This window comes from Hibiscus syriacus, unplaced genomic scaffold (assembly GCF_006381635.1).
Source record: "Hibiscus syriacus cultivar Baekdansim isolate YM2019G1 unplaced genomic scaffold, ASM638163v2 tig00110577_pilon, whole genome shotgun sequence".
NCBI lineage: Eukaryota > Viridiplantae > Streptophyta > Magnoliopsida > Malvales > Malvaceae > Hibiscus > Hibiscus syriacus.
This window is the reverse complement of record NW_024062788.1, coordinates 659,477-682,768: the sequence shown is the minus strand read 5'-3', so window position 1 is coordinate 682,768 and position 23,292 is coordinate 659,477. Positions and strand designations below refer to the sequence as shown.

The 23,292-nt window shown below is 34.5% G+C and overlaps 1 pseudogene; it reads right to left on the bottom strand.

The window, feature by feature from the left end:
• Positions 1–17,676: 17,676 nt before the first annotated feature.
• On the bottom strand, positions 17,677–23,292 carry LOC120133154 (annotated as a pseudogene).

The window sequence follows — 23,292 nt, the reverse complement described above, 5'->3', positions numbered from 1 at the left end:
AGCACCCTCCGATAAATTGTTCTTCAGGTATTTACTCATAACTCAGATATTTTCGGGTCAAGTGCCTTCTCGGATTTTACAGACGCAATATTATGAATTTTTCTTTACAAAGACAGAATATTAATAATTAAATTTGTACTTAATCGAGTTAAGTATAAATCCTCAAAGTACTTTCTCCTTCAGGGTCAACTCTGACTATTTTACCTCTCAAGGGCATTTTCATAATTTCTTAACCAGATAATTTCGATATTATCTCTTAACAAAAATAATATAATATAGAGATCCTATGATTAATTGCTTCCTCGAACATTCTTTGATCTTGAAATGATTCCTTAAAAGGCTTCTAGTATCTAGCATAAACCTTCTTGGGGTTAAAAACCGGTTATCCATAATTTCCAAGTAAAACTAACATTTCTTATGCACATCAATAGTTTTAGCAGATCAATAATTCTTTTCAGATTTATTAATCCACTTCCAGAGACAATTCTTGTCATTTTCCAACTTAAGGGTATTTTCGTAATTTTACCCTACCGGATTATTATCATAATTTCCCATCCAAGTACCTTTAACATTTAACCTTTGATGAAATAAACTATAAGTTACAAACACATGTTGATTTCTTTATCACTAAGCACAGAACTTGTAATTTAATTCTAACAATCCCTCAATTTCTTGTAAAAATCATCTGAACCATAATCAATTACTGAACCCTTTTACTGTATTCAGATCAAGTGTAGAAACTAATTAACTACACAAATGAGACCAACATTATCTTAATCATGCATTTATCAATATCAACATGTTCCAAAAAGCATAAAGAGGTAGTAAAGTATTACCTCAATTTTCGTGCAATACTGATCGACCATAAAAATTCCATTCGAATGCCTTTGATCTTCAATTCAACTTCCAATAATTCCTCAGATACATATCAACATAAATTATATCAGAAACGGAGCTTAATTATGATAAACGGATCGAATCGGGTGATAAATCAGTGAAAGACGGCTTACCGTGTTCAAATTTGGAGAAACGGACTTCAGATTCGGATTCAGGACATCGAAAGCATAAAATATGACTTTTCGGAAATTTGGAATTTTCGGTTAAAATCAAAGTTAACGGGTTTGACCGACAATTTCGAGGTCTTCGGGTTCAAAATTCGAAAAACGGACAGCGGAATCAGATTTGGAACGTCGAAAAATGTCAGGATAGGTATACTCGATCAAAAACAAAGGTCGTTTAATGCTCGGTCAAAGCCAGTCAAAATTTTGGTTAACAGTGGTCAACGCCGGTCAACGGTCAACGGGTCGGGTCGAGTCAACGGGTCGGGTAATCGGGTCGGGTCGGGTCAACTGGTCGGGTCGGGTCAACGGGTCGGGTCGGGTTGTGACCGGTCAAACCGGTCAACTATGCACCAAAACCGGTCAAACCGGTCATTTTTTTCTTCCCCACGCGCAGTGGCGGCGCGTGAACAGTGATAAAATCATGGAAAAATTTCTAAAAATTATTTTGAGCGATTTCGAGATACTTACAAAGCTCGGTTTACAATTTTGAACGGCGGAGAGCTCGATTTCAACAAATCAGAAACTTTGACCGCTTCACCTCCTCACGCGCCGCCGTCGACGGAGACCAAGGATGACATCGGCGAATTCGGAACGATGCAACGAACACGATGGTGCGGGAGGTGCCGTAAACTGATGACCCGATCGTCGTGAATCGATGAAAAACCAACTAAAACTGAGTTATTACCGACGATACTTCCGACTGAAATTCACGACGAACGGCGATGATTCATGACGAAAGGTTTGAGGGTTTTTGTTCCTCAATTGACAACGAACACGATGGTGGTTTCGGCTCATCGTTTGGAGGTCGGACGGCGAGTAGATCGGAGTTGGAAGTTGGGTTGTTGGAGAAGGGAAATCTGGAAAATTTCTGCTGTCTGCGCACGGGAATCAGATTTATAATTCAACATATTAAAAAATGGTTAAATTATGGGTTTAGCCACTGAACTTCCTGCACTTCTTAAAACGGTCTGCCAAATTTGAAATCTTACAATTTAATCCCCTATTTCTTTCAAAATACCAAATAAATCCGCCACTTTATAATTTCTTAATTTTAGCCCCTAAATTGGGGTGTTACAATTCTCCCCTCCTTAAAAGAATTTCGTCCTCGAAATTCATTCATGTCACATAATTGCAGAAATGAAACTTCCATCAGTTCTTTCATATCTTTCATGTAGCTTTTATAGAAACACAAATCATTCACTAATCCTTAACCAGTTGAGTATACATTCTTATCAGAAATCTCTCTCATTCCAAGTAAATAATCAAAACAACTTTATCTTTGTGGAATCAATTCAGCCTTAGTTACGAGAATAGGCTCATGCATATCCAATTTCATTTCCGGAGTCGAGTCATAATTTCTCAGATGAATAACTCTCACATGGCTCGTGATGTACTTCACAGCGTTTAGACAGATGTTACTGGTATTCCTTTTTGTACAAGTATAGCCTTAACAGATATAAACTTTGGTTTACTCGCTACAGATAGGGACTCAGCCCTGGAGTTCCGGCTCAGAGAGGTACGATTGTAGTCTAGGGCATGTACTGATCAGACATATTTTGACATTCGACCGACCGGTCTATCTTGAAAAATTTTGACTCAAACCATAGCTCTGATACCACTAAATGTAACCCCCAGACCGATGCGGGTAGCCCGATCCGATCCGGGAAGTCACATTAGGGCCACCGGAGTGACCCACTGTAAAAATAGCGGAAATTTTAAAACTTTTATTAAAACATGTAACTTATAAAATCAGTTGTCACTATTTAAAAATAAAACAGATTTCCAGACTCGTATATAAATCAAAATACAATTACATGCCCCCTAATCACATGTACCATTCTTTGCAACAACGCCGGAAGAACTCCCTTACTGAATTCGATAGATGCACTGGTACAATTTTTTTAACCTGAAAAGGTGAGTAATAGAGTGAGCTTTGGAAAGCTCAGTAATACAGAACTACCAGATGATGCTGAAGAACGTGCATATACAAATAAACATATTTTTTTCCTTATCGATTCAGACATTTACAGATCTTTATACTGAGCAGAGATTCTACGGATATTTCAGGTAGTAACGAACAATGAGCTTTCAGTTCAGAGAAATATTTCGGATGACTGAGTTCAGGAGATCAAAATAGGTTTTCTAGTGGGTTCCCATAAAACCAGTAAAAAGATACAGATCTTTTAAAACATATATATGTATATACCCCATCCATCAAGTCTAAATTGTGTAGGTTCCCCAGAACCATACACCCACCATCAAGTCCAGTTGGCCCTGAGCACACAGCCGAGGAACCGGTAAATAAGGCCCTGAGCACACAGCCGAGGAGCCTCCAGGTATACTTCCTCCAACATTACCCCCCCAAGTAAAATATGTTCGTCCGTAAACGGATATATCAAAAATCAAAATATAAATCAGGTCAAGTATCATATCAAAATCCAGGTCAAGTATCAGATCAGAATCCAAGTCAAGTATCAGATCAGAATCTATGTCAGATATCATATCAGAATCCATGTCAAGTATCAGATCAGAATTCAAATCGAAAATCAGATAAAATATTCATGTGAGTAGGGAACACACTAGAATTTACAGATAGTATTCAAAGATATTGGATAATCTTAACAAGTAGAGGAATACGGATCTTCAGTATACCGATAGAATATCGGAATTCAGAATCACTATTAGAAGAGTTCAATGACTGACAGAATCATCAGTTATTCAGAATGTGACTTGAGCTGATAAGGAAGAAATGAAGGTTCAGGACATTTATATTCTATGTCGGTTGATCGGATTATCAGACAACTCTTACATGAATAGTTCCCAGAACTAATGTCAGCCAATTGGTCAATTCATTGTTTTTCCAGGGTATTTACTCTTTAATACCACAATTCTTGTCCATAGACCATTTACGGAATCATCGTTGAATAGATCTTCCAATGTCTTTATTTCATTTCCACACTTCCACAATATCATGAAATGCTGACGTACTTGATTAATTTGTTCATAACCCATTGTAATTGTACACTACGTAAACTCATCTGAGTTTCCAGACTTGTCCAAATCACTTACTAAATCCTCAGTCATTGAGGTTACCTATTTCATTTAGCAGTCATCTCCATTCCAGTTACTTCAGGATTTTCCAGAGTAAGTCAAACGTTCCTGAATTTCAGATAAATGTTGTACTTCCATTCCATTAAATTTGGTCTTCGTGGTTGATTGTCGAACAAACGTCCAATTCTTAATACTGAATATGATCTAGAGTTGAGCTGAGTTGAATACTTCCAAAATTTATCATTGAGCCAAACTTGAGAAGACGAACACATGTTCCAGTAATATCTATGTCATTCAGGTATTGACATAGCTTTAGGGTTGATCTACTCACTTAAATTATTTTCCATTACATTTAAAGGTAGTCCAATACCCATGCTTACTTGGATTCCTTAATTAATCCAAGACATTTACTTAATTTAGGCCATAAGGGTATTTTGGTAATTTTGATGTTCAGTTTTATTCCATTCATTTCAGAGCACGAGGATATTCAATCATTCCTGAGCTTGGTGATATTCTTGGGTCATTTCCATTATAGGGGTATTTTGGTCAATTTACAGATCTACGGTATTTCAATCTTTTTCCTTCATCCGGTCTTATTATTTAATTCCAATTTATCATCTATTTCAGTCCGTTCGAACAATTATGATAAAAGAGCACCCTCCGATAAATTGTTCTTCAGGTATTTACTCATAACTCAGATATTTTCGGGTCAAGTGCCTTCTCGGATTTTACAAACGCAATATTATGAATTTTTCTTTACAAAGACAGAATATTAATAATTAAATTTGTACTTAATCGAGTTAAGTACAAATCCTCAAAGTACTTTCTCCTTCAGGGTCAACTCTGACTATTTTACCTCTCAAGGGCATTTTCGTAATTTCTTAACCAGATAATTTCGATATTATCTCTTAACGAAAATAATATAATATAGAGAACCTATGATTAATTGCTTCCTCGAACATTCTTTGATCTTGAAATGATTCCGTAAAAGGCTTCTAGTATCTAGCATAAACCTTCTTGGGGTTAAAAACCGGTTATCCATAATTTCCAAGTAAAACTAACATTTCTTATGCACATCAATAGTTTTAGCAGATCAATAATTCTTTTCAGATCTATTAATCCACTTCCAGAGACAATTCTTGTCATTTTCCAACTTAAGGGTATTTTCGTGATTTTACCCTACCGGAGTATTATCATAATTTCCCATCCAAGTACCTTTAACATTTAACCTTTGATGAAATAAACTATAAGTTACAAACCCATGTTGATTTCTTTATCACTAAGCACAGAACTTGTAATTTAATTCTAACAATCCCTCAATTTCTTGTAAAAATCATCTGAACCATAATCAATTACTGAACCCTTTTACCGTATTCAGATCGAGTGTAGAAACTAATTAACTACACAAATGAGACCAACATTATCTTAATCATGCATTTATCAATATCAACATGTTCCATAAAGCATAAAGAGGTAGTAAAGTATTACCTCGATTTTCATGCAATACTGATCGACCATAAAAATTCCATTCGAATGCCTTTGATCTTCAATTCAACTTCCAATAATTCCTCAGATACATATCAACATAAATTATATCAGAAACGGAGCTTAATTATGATAAACGGATCGAATCGGGTGATAAATCAGTGAAAGACGGCTTACCGGGGTTCAAATTTGGAGAAACGGACTTCAGATTCGGATTCAGAACGTCGAAAGCATAAAATATGACTTTTCGGAAATTGGGAATTTTCGGTCAAAATCAAAGTCAACGGGTTTGACCGGCAATTTCGAGGTCTTCGGGTTCGAATTTCGAAAACGGACAGCGGAATCGGATTTGGAACGTCGAAAAATGTCAGGATAGGTATACTCGATCAAAAACAAAGGTCGTTTAATGCTCGGTCAAAGCCAGTCAAAATTTTGGTCAACAGTGGTCAACGGTCAACGGGTCAACGGTCAACGGGTCGGGACAACGGGTTGGGTCGAGTCAACGGGTCGGGTAATCGGGTCGGGTCAACTGGTCGGGTCGGGTCAACGGGTCGGGTCGGGTTGTGACCGGTCAAACCGGTCATCTATGCACCAAAACCGGTCAAACCGGTCATTTTTTTCTTCCCCACGCGCAGTGGCGGCGCGTGAACAGTGATAAAATCATGGAAAAATTTTTAAAAATTATTTTAAGCGATTTCGAGATACTTACAAAGCTCGGTTTACAATTTTGAACGACGGAGAGCTCGATTTCAACAAATCAGAAACTTTGACCGCTTCACCTCCTCACGCGCCGCCGTCGACGGAGACCAAGGATGACACCGGCGAACTCGGAACGATGCAACGAACACGATGGTGCGGGAGGTGTCGTAAACGGATGACCCGATCGTCGTGAATCGATGAAAAACCAACTAAAATCGAGTTATTACCGACGATACTTTCGACTGAAATTCACGACGAACGGCGATGATTCACAACGAAAGGTTTGAGGGTTTTTATTCCTCGATTGATAATGAACACGATGGTGGTTTCGGCTCGTCGTTTGGAGGTCGGACGGCGAGTAGATCGGAGTTGGAAGTTGGGTTGTTGGAGAAGGGAAATCTGGAAAATTTCTGCTGCCTACGCACGGGAATCAGATTTATAATTCAACATATTAAAAAAATGGTTAAATTATGAGTTTAGCCACTGAACTTCCTGCACTTCTTAAAATGGTCTGCCAAATTTGAAATCTTATAATTTAATCCCCTGTTTCTTTCAAAATACCAAATAAATCCGCCGCTTTATAATTTCTTAATTTTAGCCCCTAAATTGGGGTGTTACAGAAAAAGATGGCGGAGACTCAAACAGGCAGAAAAATCAAACGTCTCCGTACAGACAATGGTGGAGAGTACAAAAATGATCCATTTCTGAAAGTCTGTGAAAAAGAAGGTATTGTCAGGCATTTCACTATCAGAAGTACACCACAACAGAATGGGGTGGCAGAGCGTATGAACCGAACATTAGTGGAGAAGGTTCGGTGTATGTTGTCTAATGTTGGGTTAGGCAAAGAATTTTGGGCTGAGGCTTTGGTCTATGCTTGTCACCTTGTCAACCGCTTACCATCGACTGCTATTGGTGGTAAAACACCATTAGAGAAATGGTTTGGAGTACCTGCTACAGATTATGATTCCTTACATGTGTTTGGTTCCACTGCATACTACCATGTTAAGGAGTCAAAGCTGGATCCAAGAGCAAAGAAGGTGATCTTTATGGGGATCACCTCTGGTGTGAAAGGCTATCGTCTTTGGTGTCCAGAAACAAAGAAAATAATCTTTAGCAGGGATGTTACCTTTGATGAATCTACCATGTTGAGAAAGGTGACTTAAGAAAAATTGGAGCAGACAGATGGAACTCCCAAACAGGTAGAGTTTGAAGGAAGCAGAATTGACCCAGCCAGTAAAGAATTTGATGTTGACTCTCCTATGGTAGAAGAAGAGTCAGATGAAGAATGGGTTCAGACCCAAGAACCTCCACAGCAACATGAATCAATTGCACTCAGAAAGGGAAAGAGGACCATTAGACAACTTGCTCGTTATGCTGATATGGTCTCTTTTGCATCACCAATTACAATTGATGACGTTCCTGCCACTTTAAATGAAGCAGTACAAAGTTCAGAACATAAAAAGTGGAGGATCTCCATGAATGAAGAAATGCAATCCCTTCAAAAGAATCAGACGTGGAAACTAGCTAGTCTTCCGAAGGGAAAGAAGGCAATTGGGTGCAAGTGGGTATATGCAAATAAAGATGGATTTCCTGACAAGAATAACATCCGCTACAAAGCAAAATTGGTGGCTAAAGGCTACGCTCAAACGGAGGGAGTTGATTATAATGAAGTATTTTCTCCAGTTGTAAAACATTCCTCCATCAGAATTTTGTTGGCTTTGGTAGCACAGTTGGATTTGGAGCTAGTTCAGATGGATGTAAAAACTGCATTTTTACATTGAGACTTGGATGAGTAAATCTACATGACTCAGCCAGATGGATTCAAAGTTGCTGAAAAAGAAGAGATGGTGTGCAAATTAGAAAAATCGCTATACGGATTGAAGCAATCTTCAAGGCAGTGGTACAAACGATTTGACAAGTTTAGGATAGGGCAGAAGTAAACAAGAAGCAAATATGATCATTGTGTGTATTTACACAAGCTACAAGACGGATCCTATATATATCTTCTTCTTTATGTTGATGATATGCTGATAGCTTCCAGGAGTCAGACAGAAATTGCGAAACTAAAGACTCAATTGAACAGGGAGTTTGAGATGAAGGATCTTGGTGAAGCAAAGAAGATTCTAGGCATGGAGATATCAAGGGATAAGAAATTGGGGAGGCTTTGTTTGTCTCAGAAAGAATATCTGAGGAAGGTACTAAAACGTTTTGGCATGAATAAGAAGCCAAAACCAGTTAGTACACCTCTTGCTCCTCATTTCAAGCTCGGTGCATCCATGTCACCTAAGGATGATGCAAAACGGGAATACATGTCAAAGGTTCCGTATGCAAGTGTTGTTGGTAGCTTAATGTATCCAATGGTGTGTACGAGACCCGATATTTCACAGACAGTTGGGGTTGTGAGCAGGTATATGCATGATCTTGGAAAGGAGCATTGGAAGCTGTGAAATGGATTCTGCGGTATATTCTGAACACCGTAGATGTTGGTTTGGTCTTTCAACAGGACAAACAAGATGGTCAGTGTGTAGTTGGGTATTGTGATTCACACTATGCAGGTGATTTGGACAAGCGTCGATCAACTACTGGTTATGTGTTTACATTTACAAAAGCACCAGTCAGTTGGAAGTCCACCTTACAGTCAACAGTGGCTTTGTCTACTACAGAGGCAGAGTATATGGCAGTTACAGAGGCTGTGAAGGAGGCAATTTGGCTTTAAGGGTTGTTTGGTGAATTGGGAATGGAACAAAAGCACATCAAAGTGCATTGTGACAGTCAGAGTGCTATTCATTTAGCAAAGAACCAAGTTTACCATGCAAGGATGAAGCACATCGATGTTCGATATCACTTTGTACGAGAGATTCTAGAAGAATGTGGAGTCATAATCCAGAAGATTCGGACCACTGAGAATCCTGCTGATATGTTGACAAAAGTGGTAACTGCGATCAAGTTTAAACATTGTTTAGATTTGGTCAATATTGTTACAAATTGAAAGATGAATTTGCAGACACTACTGAAGATTGAATTTTTTGAGAGACGTGTGTGGAATTTGCCAAGGTGGAGATTTGTTGGTTTTTGACAAATATCCCACATTGGTTTTGTATAAGGAGGAGGGGAAGTTCTTTTGTTATAAATAGAGCCATCCTCCTCCTTAGTTTAGCATCCCACAAATATAAGCCTTCTTCACTATTAAAGGCTATTTGTACTCTTTCTCTCTTTGTAATATTTCCTCTATTAGTGAAATATTATTTTAGTAGTGTTCGAGGAGGTAGGCATAATTTTGGACTAACCTCGTTAAATTTTGGTGTTCTCTTTATGTCTATTTAATAGCTATTGTCGGGTATAGTTGTTGTTAATTATTGTCCTATTAAAATTACTTGTCTTGGTAGTTCTGTCTAAGGAAAATGGATTTTAAGAGGGACCATTGTGACCCCTCCTCTTTCCTGGGAATCTACCTTGGGGTGATTTTTAGTACAGTCGTTTTCACACTAGTCACCTAGATAATAGTTTTCAAGGTGAATTTGTTATTATTGGTGGAAATTAACCCGAATTCCACAACATGTGTTTGTATATTCAACAAAATTAATATTTATATAAGAAGCAAATTATTCACCGTTTGATTTTTGAAAGCTCCTATCACCTGAATTTTAAATACCAATCTTTTGATTTCTTTTTACTTTGGCTATCATGCTATGTATTGACAAACTTTTTCATGTTCTATAATTGACAGCGTTAATGAACCTAGAGCTGGAAACGAAATTAGTGTCATAGGTGATCATAGTGATAGTGATTTTAATGATAGTGAATATGAAATTGAAGAGGATGATGATGTTATGATTGAGCAAGTTGTAGACGTTCTAATTGAGAGAGATGGTGGACATTTAGGAGGGGAACGAAATGAATCGGATAGTGATGCTATTTCTTCTTCGGATGATCTTTATAGTATTGGTGATACTGAAAATGAAGATGTTGATAAACTAAACAAGAAATGGTCCGAGTTTAATTAAGTGATTGACATGGATGATCCATTTTTTTTTGTTGGAACATTGTTTGCCGATAAAAAACAATTGAAGATGACTGTAAAAAAATGCTAGCATTAAGGATAGGGTGGATGTAGTTGTCAAGAAAGATGATAAAATAATGTTTAGAATTGTTTGCAAAGAAGGGTGTAATTGGACTTTATATGCTAGAAAAATCACTAAAGGTCCAACTAACCTAACCTTTCAGATTAGAACATAGAAATCAAAACATACATGTTGCAAATATTATGCAAATAGGAGTATGGATTACAAGTTGTTGTGTAATAAATATATGTATCATTTTCTTGCTGATCCAAATTTCTCATTGTCTTCATTTGAGAGCTTAATATACAAAGATTATGTGTTGATTGTCCAAGGTCCAAGTTATTTCGGGAAAAACATTAGCATTGAAAGCACTTCAAGAAAATTAAAGTGAGCAATACTCTAAGATTAAGAGCTATGCTGAGGAGATAAGAAATACTAATTATAGTTCTAATGTGCTTTGTAAGTTAGATGGTTGTTTATTTCAAATAATGTAGATTGTGTCGGGACTGGCTCATTGCATGCCTTTTAATAGTATTGACGATTGTCATCCCAAAGGAAAAGTTTGAGGATAGTTATTACGTGATATCGGTATTAATGCGAATGATTGTATCTTTCCAATTACTTATGCAGTGGTTGAAAGTGAAAACACAGACAAATGGATTTGGTTCATTTAACTTTTGAGTGAAGATGTTAACATTGAAAATCAATATTCTTAGACATGGATGTCAGATAAACGAAAGATACATGTTTTAATTATTAATTTATGTATCAATTGTGATATATAAATTAATTTAATAATCTAACAATTATTTATTAAATGTAGGGCTTAATATCCACATTGAGTACATTGTTTCCAGAAGTGGGAGTATAGATTTACATAACAACTTAAAAAATGATGGGTTTCGAGGTAAGAGATTGAAAGATACATTATGGGGGTGTTACATGAGCTTTCAAAACATTTGAAAAACACATTTTTAGCTGAAGGAGATAATTTATCTATTTCGGATAAATTTTCAAAGCTCAAAATGATCCAAAGAAAAGCCATTAAGAATGACACGAGGAAAACATTCTATAATCATAGAATTTTTCATAACGAATTTCTTAGTTGGAAAAAGTGTATGAAGTTGAGAAATATCTCTCATGGAACTTGTAGTATAAATCAGGTCTTCGAGCTAACGACGATAAACAAAGCGCTCAAATGGGAGACAACCAATTTTATTATTATTATTTTTAGTATTTATTTTTCTTTATATTTTTTAGGCACACAATGTATTTTTGATCGAGATCAAAATTATGGACATGATGTTGATTCAAATAAAGGTCAATGTTCCTATACCATCGAACAACCCACCGACACTAGACATGGGGAGTATTTTTATCCCTTCTCCTTTACTTTGTTTATTTCATATTGGGACAATACTCTTTAAGTGAGGGGTTAGAGTCAGAATTTCACCTTATTTATTCATGTTGGTTTGATGTGATATCTCGATTCTTATGACCATTGATTGCCTTGGTTGACTTGTTAGTTTTGTCACGACCCCTTCTTTTCAAGCTTGAGTTGATCTTGCTATGCATGAATAATTGATTTGATAAAAGCTTTTAACCTTGTGGTATAATTGTTAGTGTTGCTTAAATATGAACTTGTTCTTGTTTTGCTAGTGATTGATGTTATCTTCAAGTGTGTAACCTTGTGAAGCGACTGTGACTGGTAGATCGTTTGAATGTGATAGGATTGGAGAACCGGGCAAGGTTCATGAGTTGTCATATCATTTCCAGTTTAATGATTCGATGATGAGTTGAGACTATAGAGTTAAAAAAATAGAGAGAAGTGTAAAAATGAAGATTTCTTTTTAAAAAAAGGAAAAATAAAAAACTAAAAAAATGAGAGGAAAAATAAGCGCTTGAAAAAAGAGTGAGTGATACAAAAGGAGAGGAAAATAAAACTCACGCTCCGCCAATCACTTATCATGAGGAAACTAAACTTGGTTTGATTTCATTTCACAAGCAAATAACAAAAGCTTTGCATATCTACCTCTTATTCATTTGGTTAAATCTTGTTTATTGGATAGTCTTCTCACTTTTGTTTGATTATCTTGTCTAACTTCTTCAATACATGCATGTTCTTGAGATTTTTACATAAACTTTCGAGTGAATCTTTGCTGAATGATGGAAATTGGAATTGATGTATGCTTGAGGACAAGCATTGAATAAGTGAGGGGAAATTTGATGAGAGTTTAATATTAAATATTTTTATTAATATTTACCTCTCATTTATCACTTGGATATTACTAATTTATCCTTATTTGATTTTATTTTGGATAGGAGCTTTATTAAAATAATTAGCCTAAAAACTAGTAGATTTTGATGGCCCATTTAGCATCTTATAGAAGACAAGCATAACTTCCTTGAATACTTAATTTGGAATTTATCTGAGACAAGTTTATCTAGAAGATGAAGAATTCAACCAGAAGACCTAAATATTTGTCTTTTGTGATAAATCTTTTTAATTAAGGATTTTTTACTTTGATTATTATATTATTATTTTATTAGAACTCTCATTAGGTTTTTTAGTTTGATTATTTTAGGAATAAGTTATTTTATTTGTTTATAACTCTTGGGGTTATAAATACCCCTTAGGTTCGACAATTGAAACCCATATTGAAATTTATTTTCCTTGTTTATTTATTGAGGTTGTGATTTAGGGTTTAAGCTTTATAATTTAGGGTTTTAAGTTAGGGATAAATTGATACGAAAATGCAATAAGAGAAAAAGTGATAAATTGAGTCTACTACATGGGCAAAAGTTACCCTTTTGCCAAATTTAATTTAATAAATTTAATCCTCTAATCATATTGTGACACGTGTCACAACACAAATTGAAGGTATTCTTTTCTAACTTTTTTTCTCATTCATTACAATATGTTATATATATATATGTTGCATCTTGAAACTAAGTAGTGCTCCTAGCTTGGTGGTTTGGATGTTGGCTTAATACCGATGCATGCCTAGGTTTGATTCCCTTTACCCCTACTTTGGGGTTTTCCTTCCGCTCTCAATTTTTCATCCAATTCAATGGTGACACATGTCACCATATGATTGGGTGGAAATAAAATAATTAAATTAAAAAATACCTTCCATTCATATTGTGACACGTGTCATAATATGATTAGAGAATTAAATTTATTAAATTAAATTTATTAAACTAAATTTAAATTAGAACCAAATTGATAGAATATATAAACATTAAGGTCTAAATGTATAATTACGTCAATTTTTTTAGCTGTCACATCATCATTTCCGTTAGCCATTAACGACTAATGGCTTAATTGAACACATTTAAATAGTTAAGTAGTCTGATTGAAAAAAATTGAAAGATCGATGGAAAAAATAAAAGGACGACATAGTTGAGTGAGCAATGGTATAATTTATCTTAAAATAAAATATAAAAAATATTTATATTATATATAAAAATTAAATTCTTGAAAGATATGATCATTTTTAATATGATCATTTTTAATATTCTTCGATTTATCCTTAATTGAAAACCTAATTTAAGATATTGTCATAACCTTTTTTAGAAATAATTAAATTTTAAAATGATTATGATTTTATTTTGGAAAATTTTGAATTTTTGATGAAATTTGATTTAATCCGAATTGGAGTCGCCATCAACCTTTGGGATAGGTAAGTCGAATACCTAAAAATGTATTTTAAAACAATTTTGAGAAAAATCATTTTTTAGACAAAAATTAGTCTGTGTTTTTCAAAAGATTCATTTTAAGGGTCCAGAAGTCAGTTATGCGTGAGGAATGATTATCACCCATACAACGCCTAAAATTGGTACTTGATTGCTTATGCTTTGTCGTAGCGGTGGAATTTGTAGATTCGAGTCGAAATTTAAAATATGATATTTTTTATCGAATATTGATTAGTTTATCACTTTTATCAAAGCGAGCTCGATCGTTTTCAAGCTCACTTTTCGTTCAAATATTGTATTGAATTGTGCCACCTCTACAAATTGCACTTTTTACGCCCATTCTACAAAAGACGTTCTTGAAAATTGATACAAGTACACAATATAATATATTATCAAATAAAGTGAGTATTTTATAATAATTAAAAAGGTTAACTCTAAGATATATACTACATATACATATATAAGAGTTGAAGGACTGACTTTTAAAGTACTAAAGTTTAAGGACTAGATCTAAAATTAAAGTACTAAATAAGGACTAAGTTAAAAGAAAATTAAAACAAAAGGATTTACCTTAATATTTTAAATTAATTAAAGAAAATATTAAATTCAGCAGAAAGTAAATTAAGAGCTATTTAAACAAATAGAAAATCTACGAACATGCATTCAAAAACATAAATAAATAAACATGTTAAAATTAATAACACAAATTTAGTTAATAATTACAAAATAAATTTAATAAACTAATTTGTACTAGGATTAATTAATAAACTATTAATTTAAGGACTAAGATGTAACACGAACTGCAAATTGGGAATCAAATTCAAATTAAAATAGAAACACTTAAATCATGGACTAAATTGAAATAAATGGAAACTGAGCATCTGAATTAAAGCAACTTAAAAACACAAATTAGTAACCATGATGTAAAAGCACGATAAATATAGGGGATTAGAACATAATTTTATGATTTAGATAAGTTTGAATTCCATTAATAAATTAAATGTGTAAAATTGCAAAATCAGGACATGCAATTCGAAATAAAATTAAAAAGAGCACCATATGGGACCCGATCGTGAATAAACCAAAAGATAACACTGAACACGAATAGGGCAATAGCACAATAAGGACATAAATTCAAAACCAAAACAAAAGAGCACAAGCTAGTGACCAAAATATAAAAATGCGGCAGAAGTATAGTGTCCTAATCATAAATAATCCTTTTGTGTCCTAACATACTAAAAGTGAAATAAAAGGGACAAATACCCCTTTTAGTATCCCAAATTCGACGTAATACCTAACAAGAACATGGATATTAGTGACCAAAACAAGAATCACGCATAAAGCAATGACTAAAAGATGATTTTCCATTGGAATGTTAGTATAAACCTTTTTTCTCATCAATTTGTGTAACCTGTAACCAAATTTTCACCAAATCATCCCTTAACACGGGAAGTTATACCTTACGACACCCTTAGTATAAACCTTGATTTGGGTTAGATTTGATCTGATTTTTTTCTTTTACTGTGTTTCTGAAGTGATGATGGTGGAACAATGAAAGCGGCAGGCTTCACCAACGACTGCAGCAGGTGGCAAGATTAGGGTTGAAGTCAGTCAACATGTGTTAAAGATGTGGGCTTAGGGTTTTAATTTAGGCCCAACAAAAATGGTATTGAGTGTTTTTTCCCGAAGAATGCAAGAAATTAATAATTTATTCGATATTATATTTTGAAGACCTTTATCTAAATTACTTGAAGTCATTACTCCATCAATATTATATTAGTGCTAATTGTAGTGAAGGATTTAAAAATATTTATGAAAGTAAATATTATATATATATATTAGTTAAAATAGATAATTAATTGAAGAAAATTAAGCATTCATAGTGGATACTTGTCCACCTTATCCTAGGCGTTCATCCGCCACTGATTGATTATAATGATCTTTTTTTAATGCTAGGAAATTTAGTTATCGTCTCAATTTATACTAATATATCAATATATGTTAATATCAGAGAAAAATAGTAGTTAACTAGTACAGTATTGACTACTTTAATATCAAGCAAAGCATTTGGATTTGGGGGAAATCATTACATAGGTTAGTAATTAATCAGTGGAAGTGATGTTCATTAAAATAAACTCGTATGTTCATTTTCTTTGAAATTAAAACCTGAATTATATTCCGATTATCTTTGAAATTTATTTTTTAAAAATTATTAATAAAATTAAATGAGAAAATGAATTAATGGAATTTAAAATAAATAATTTAGGAAATGAATCTCACCCACCGTGTCTCTTCCTTTTGTTAATTAGATAGGCCCAACTAAGATGACAACCATAAACCTAAGTACAGTCCAGTTGATGTGCTTTATATGAGAGCCTATTAAACTAATAAATTCTTCATTATCCATCTATAATCATTATTAAATAAATTTTAAAAATATAATATTTTATTTATGCATACTATAGCTATAATAATCTTTATATTTTTAATATAATGAAATTAATCATATAAAAAATGAAATCCCGTTATCAACGGTTGGAATTACGCAAACGTGGGTTACGAAATCAATAGTCAACGGTTGTGTGAAAAAAATAAATTCAAAGCTCCCGAGAAGACGTTCAAATTTAACCATGCTAATCCTTGTGTTGTATTTTGTTTATTATTTTGTAGTTTAAAACCAACACGTCATCAGCTGTTCCACATGTCATGTGCCTAATCAACATTAAAATTCTTAAATCATCAATAATTTTTACTTTATAATCATTAATAAATCTACACTTATCTTTGGACAAAGATTGGTGTTGGAAGTGTTTGTCAGCCTTCTAATCTGCAGATATATTTTATTATGTAATAATTTAAATTGTTTTGCACTAAACTTTTTATTTATTCTTTTAATGTGTCTGCCTTTTCCCCTTAAGCTCACATTCAACTAATGATCACTCATCAGTTAATTAATTAATCAGTCTTTGGAATAATTACTTTATTCAACTACGAGTAATGGAGTCCAACAAATTCCATTTTAATTTCCCTCTTATTTCATGTCTATTTTTATTTAAATATAATAATATTTATCAAATAAATATTCAATCGATAAAAAATATCACATCTATTAATCTTCAAATATATATGAGTTAATTAACTGCAAATAATATAACTTAATAACGTAAACATCAATCTAAAAGTGATTATCAACTCTCTTTTTTTATTTTTTTATAATATTGTCAAGATCTGAGAATTTAATTTAAGACATTAATGTGTTTTAATCATGATAATATTATTCAGTTCAAATAATTCTTTTTAAATAAAATTTTATTGAAATATTTAGCAAATTATTTTTGGAACATTTAACACTTTTTTATTGAAATGCTTAGCAAATTTTACAATTCATTAAATGTGGATATTGAAAATGGAATGTTTAACAAAATTTTGGAATTAAAATTTACCCTACATGAAAACAATTCCAACGCCTTTATCAGATAATTGTGGAATGAAGTTAGCTACGTCTCTTGTTGGCGACTCATCTAATAAGTAATTAATCCCCAGCAATGTATAAATTACCAACAAAGAGGAAAACGACGATATTGTTTGGCTGACCAGAAAGTTGACTATTTTTTCTCGGAAACAGTCTCCGTATATACAATCATCAGCATCATAATAGAATCAGAATCATACTCCATAAAGAAGAAGAAGAAAAAAAGACAAGGATGATCTAGTTTCAGTTCCTCATCATTCTAAGGGCAAGTGCTTGAAGCTCACCCAAATCATTATTCTAGGGTCTCTTCTTAAGGAGATGAAACTCCTCCCTGCTTTGTATTTCTTGCATATTCATGGCATCACCACTGTTGAGTTCAACCGACTTGAGTGAGCTCTGTGTAGAAATTGGGTTCACGTAGGTCGTTGGATAACTTGTAAAGGAAGTCACAGTACCACAAAGATTTCCTTGCTATTGATTCTCCAAGTGTTGGAAATGTCTCTAGTGGCTACAACTTATCCTAGTTTTTAGGAGTTTGTTATGCATTTTACTTAATCAAGTTTAGTTGCTATTTTTTAGCTAAGTAGTTGCCATGTTTTATGTTAGTGGCAATACATGAAAACATAGGTAGAAGTTTCAGTTTATTAGTTATTTGTGATGTATTTAAGCAGGTTTTCACTTGAATGAAAATTATGTCTTTCATCTCTTTCTGTTTTTACTACAAATTGGTATCAGAGTGAATCTTCTTGAGGGACCTGTGTGAGAATTGAGAGACTATCATCAAACCAAACTTCACAAAATACAATCTGAAATTTCTTTTTCAGCTGTAGCACCTCCAGTGTTTTAAGGTGAAAACTACCAAGTTTGGGCAATTAGAATGGAGTCCTATTTGGAAGCAAACGACCTTTGGGAAGATGTTGAGGAGGATTATGAAATTACTCCTCTTCCAGCAAATCCAACGGTTGCTCAAATAAATAACCACAAGGAGAAGAGGCAAAGAAAATCAAAGGCTAAGTCCTGCTTGTTCAACGTTGTTTCTGCAACAGTTTTACCAGAATTATGACCTTGAAATCAGCCAAGGAAATCTGGGATTTTCTCAAGATGGAGTACGAAGGCAATGAGAAGATCAAAGGGAAGTGTGTGCTGAATCTGATCAGGGAATATGAAATGCAAAGAATGAAGAAATCAGAGACTATCAAATAATACTCCGATAGACTTCTGAGCATTGTAAATCAGGTAAGATTGCTTGGAAAAGAGTTTTTTTATTCTAGGATTGTTCAAAAGATTTTGGTTACTATTCCAGAAAGATTTGAATACACGATTTCTTCGTTGGAAAACTCTAAGGATGCGTCAAGCATTACGTTGGCAGAATTATTAAATGCTTTGCAAGCTCAAGAGCAAAGAAGACTGATGAGACTTGAAGGTACCGTTGAAATAGCTCTTGCTGCAAAGTTGCACATCAGTCACAATAATAAGGGGAAGAAGAGAAATGGAAAGAAGAGTGCAGACGATCAAGCTTAAAGCAAGGGAGAAGGAAGTGTTAAGCAAGACTATCCATCATGTCAACACTGTGGAAAGAAGGGTCACCCACCTCACAAATGTTAGAGGAGGCTAGATGTTAGATGCAAAAAATACAAACTCTTGGGACACATTGCAAAGATATGCAAGTCCAAAGAGAAATATCAGCAAAGTGAGGCTCAGATTGTAGAGCAAAAGGAGGATCAACTATTTGTTGCTTCTTGCTTTGCAATTAGCATTGCAAATGAGAGTTGGCTGATTGATAGCGGCTGCACCAATCATATGACACATGATATTGAGCTTTTCAAAGAGCTTAATAAGGCAGTTGTGTCACAAGTCAGAATTGGAAATGGAGATTTCATTGCTGTCAAAGGTAAAGGTACTATTGTCATTGAAAGTAGTCTTGGTACTAAGTTAATTCAAGATGTTTTTTATGTTCCTGAAATTAATCAGAACCTGTTAAGTGTGGGTCAGCTGCTTGAAAAAGGCTACAAAGTTGTGTTTGAAGACAGAATGTGTTCAATAAAATATTCAAGTGGGTCTGACATGTTCAAGGTCAATATGAAGGTAAAAAGTATTTCTTTAAATATGATGGAGACAGAGCAGGCTGCTATGTTGAGTTCGATTACTACAACTGAGCTTTGGCACAAAAGGATGTGGCATTTCAACCACGCTAATCTATTGTATATGAGGATAAAGAATCTTGCAAGAGGAATTCCTTCTCTGGATGATCACTTAATAAGTTGTAAAGCATGTAGATTTGGAAAGCAAACTAGGCTCCCGTTTTCGAATGCAACGAACATGGCTAGAACAAAGCTACAACTAATATATACGAATATTGGAGGGGCTATACTTGAATTATCTTTAAAGGGAAGTAAATATTATATTCTCTTTATTGATGATTTTAGTAGAATGTGTTGGATTTATTTCTTGAAATTCAAGTCTAAAGTGGCAGGAGTTTTTTGGAAATTTAAAGCTTGGGTTGAGAACCAAAGTGGCTGTAAAATTCAGGTCATAAGATTTGATAATGGCAAGGAATACACCTCATAACAGTTCAATATGTTTTGCGAAGATGCTGGAATTGAGCACCAACTCACTGCTCTGTATACTCCGCAGCAAAATGGAGTGAGTGAGAGGAAGAACAGAACTGTAATGGAGATGGTACGGTGTATGCTACATGAGAAAGGGTTGTTGAAGAAGTTTTGGGTAGAAGCTGCGAATACAACTGTGTTCCTGTTGAATAGGCTTCCCACGAAGGCAGTGCAAGGGAAAACTCCATTTGTAGCATGGTATGGTTTTAAACCTTTTATCCAGAATCTTAAAGTTTTTGGTTGTGTTTGTTTCACTTATATACCTAGTGTGAAACGAGCTAAATTGGATAAAAAGGAAAATTCTGGAATTTTTATTGGTTATAGCACAACTTCAAAGGCTTATAGAGTCTACCATCCCGAAACTGGTAATATTCTAATAAGTCGAGATGTTCATTTTGTTGAAGATCAACAGTGGAATTAGGAAGATGAAGAAGTGAATCTAGTTCCTAATACTGAATCATTTAAAGATGAGAATATTGATGATCCTCCAGTTAGGGGAACTAAATTACTTTCTGACATCTATGAAAGGTGTAATATTGGTGTTTTAGAACCGTCAGATTTTTTATATAGCTAAGAATGATCCAAGATGGATATCAGCAATGCAAGAGGAGCTCCGTATGATTGAAGGGAATCAAACATGGGAGTTGGTTCCTAGGCCTTGTCACAAGAAGGTCATCGGAGTAAAGTGGGTGTTTAGAACCAAGTTAAATGCAGATGGTTCTATTAACAAGCACAAAGCCAGACTTGTAGTGAAAGGATTTGCTCAAGTGTTTGGAGTAGATTTTTCAGAGACTTTTTCTCCTGTTACTCGACTTGATACAGTCAAATTGCTTCTTGCATTGGCCGCACAAAAGGGATGAAAGGTATTTCAACTAGATGTGAAATATGCCTTTCTTAATGGCTACTTGCAGGAGGAAATTTATGTTGAGCAGCCTGAAGGTTTTGTGGTGGATGGAGAGGAGAATAAGGTGTACTTGCTTAAAAAGGCCTTGTACGGCTTAAATCAGGCTCTACGGGCATTGTACGCTAAAATCAATGAGCATCTCCTTAGTCTTGGTTTCGAAAAAAGTCCAAGTGAACCAACACTATATGTCAAGCATTCAAATGTTGATATTTTAATCGTTTCCGTTTATGTAGATGATATCTTAGTGACTGGAAATAATAATGTGTTGGTTCGAAACTTTAAGGAAGAAATGATGAAAGTATTTGAAATGGTAGACTTGGGAACAATGGCATATTTTCTTGGGATGGAGGTAAGACAAGATCATCAAGGAGTCTTTATTTGTCAAAGAAAGTATGCTAAAGAAATCTTGAAGAAGTTTCACATGGAGAATTGAAAGTCAGTAAGTAATCTAATGAATCAAAAAGAGAGACTTTGCAAAGAAGATTGTGCAAAAAAGGTTGAAGAGGATGTCTATCGGAGTCTTATAGGTTGTCTAATGTATCTCACAACAACAAGACCTGACATTTTGCATGCTGTAAGTGTCCTCGTCAGATTTTCCCAAGCTGCTAGTGAAGAACATTTTATTGCTGCTAAACGACTGCTGAGATATGTCAAAGGAACTATTGACTATGGTGTCATGTTCAAACATGGTCAAGAATTCAATTTTCATGAATTCTCTGATAGTGATTGGGGAGGATCCTTAGATGACATGAAAAGCAATTCAGGATATTGTTTCACAATTGGCTCATGAATGTTCTCTTGAAGTTCAAAGAAGAAAGATATAGTGGCTCAATCCACTACTAAAGCGGAGTTTATAGCTGCTACTAGGGCTGAGCAACGAAACCGAGAAAACCAAAAAATTGACACGAACCGAGTAAAACGGTTCGGTTTTCAGGTTGGTTTAAAGTCTCAATTTTATTGATTCGGTTCGGTTTGGTTCGGGTTTTTCATATGGAACCCTTTGTTCCATATTGAACCGAATATACAATTTTTATAAAAAAAAAATTATAGTTTCAAGTGAATTTTTCATTGAAAACCAATAAACCGAACCAAACCGAAAAAACCGATTTCACATAATTCGGTTTTTTAACCTTTCGATTTCGGTTTAAATTCTAAAAACCTGTTTATTTCAGTTCGGTTCAATTTTTAGTAAAAAAACGAACCGAATACACCCCTATCTGCTACAGCAGCTGTAAATCAAGCCTTATGGTTGAGGAAGATTTTGAATGATTTATGCTTGGAGCAAAGGAGGAGCAAAGGAGTAGCACATAAGTGTTTGTGGATAACCAAGCTGCCATTGCAATCTCCAATAGTCTAGTCTTTCATGGAAATACCAAACACTTCAACATTATACTTTATTTTCTTAGAGAAGTCCAAAAGAATGGTGAAGTTTCTTTGCTTTACTGCAACACAAATGACCAGCTGGCTGATATATTTATTAAGGCTCTTCCAAGGAGGAGGTTTGAATCATTGAGAAAAGCTTTAGGAGTTTGCATCTACTGATTCAATGAGGAGTGTTGGAAATGTCTCTAGTGGCTGTAACTTATAGTTTTTAGGAGTTTGTTATACATTTTACTTAATCAAGTTTAGTTGTTGTTTTTTAGTTAAGTAGTTGCCTTGTTTTATGTTAGTGGCAGTACATGAAAATATGAGTAGAAATTTCAGTTTATTAGTTATTTGTGATGTATTTAAACAGGTTTTTACTTGAATGAAAATTATGTCTTTTATCTTTTTCTGTTTTTACTACACTAAGTGATGCGAATTCATAGCATTTTGAGCTAGTTGGGCTTTCACTTGCATTAACTGAGCTTGTAGATACTCCACGTATGAAATCAAACCCATAAAAATATTAGAAATGTTCTTAAAGCTAGATAAACAAAAATTCTAGAAGTTGGTCTCCTGTCATAAAATCTTACCTCAGTCTTTGAATTTGTCTTTGAATCTAGTTATCACTTGTCTCTATAAGGCGAAAATATGAGCAACGTAACCATAAACAGGATCTCGAATCCTTGCTTGACCCTCATAAGCAATGGTGACGACCGCCTCACAACGATCATGAGCAGGGATATGCCGAAGACTTTATGGATGGCGGCGAACCTTGCGGGGCCTTGTTCCGAGAAGAAATAAGGAGCAAATATACACTCAGAGGCGCATTTTCGTCTCAGGAACTTGCATGCACCACAAGGGAGCCAGTGCCAGAACCAGAGGAGGCCAT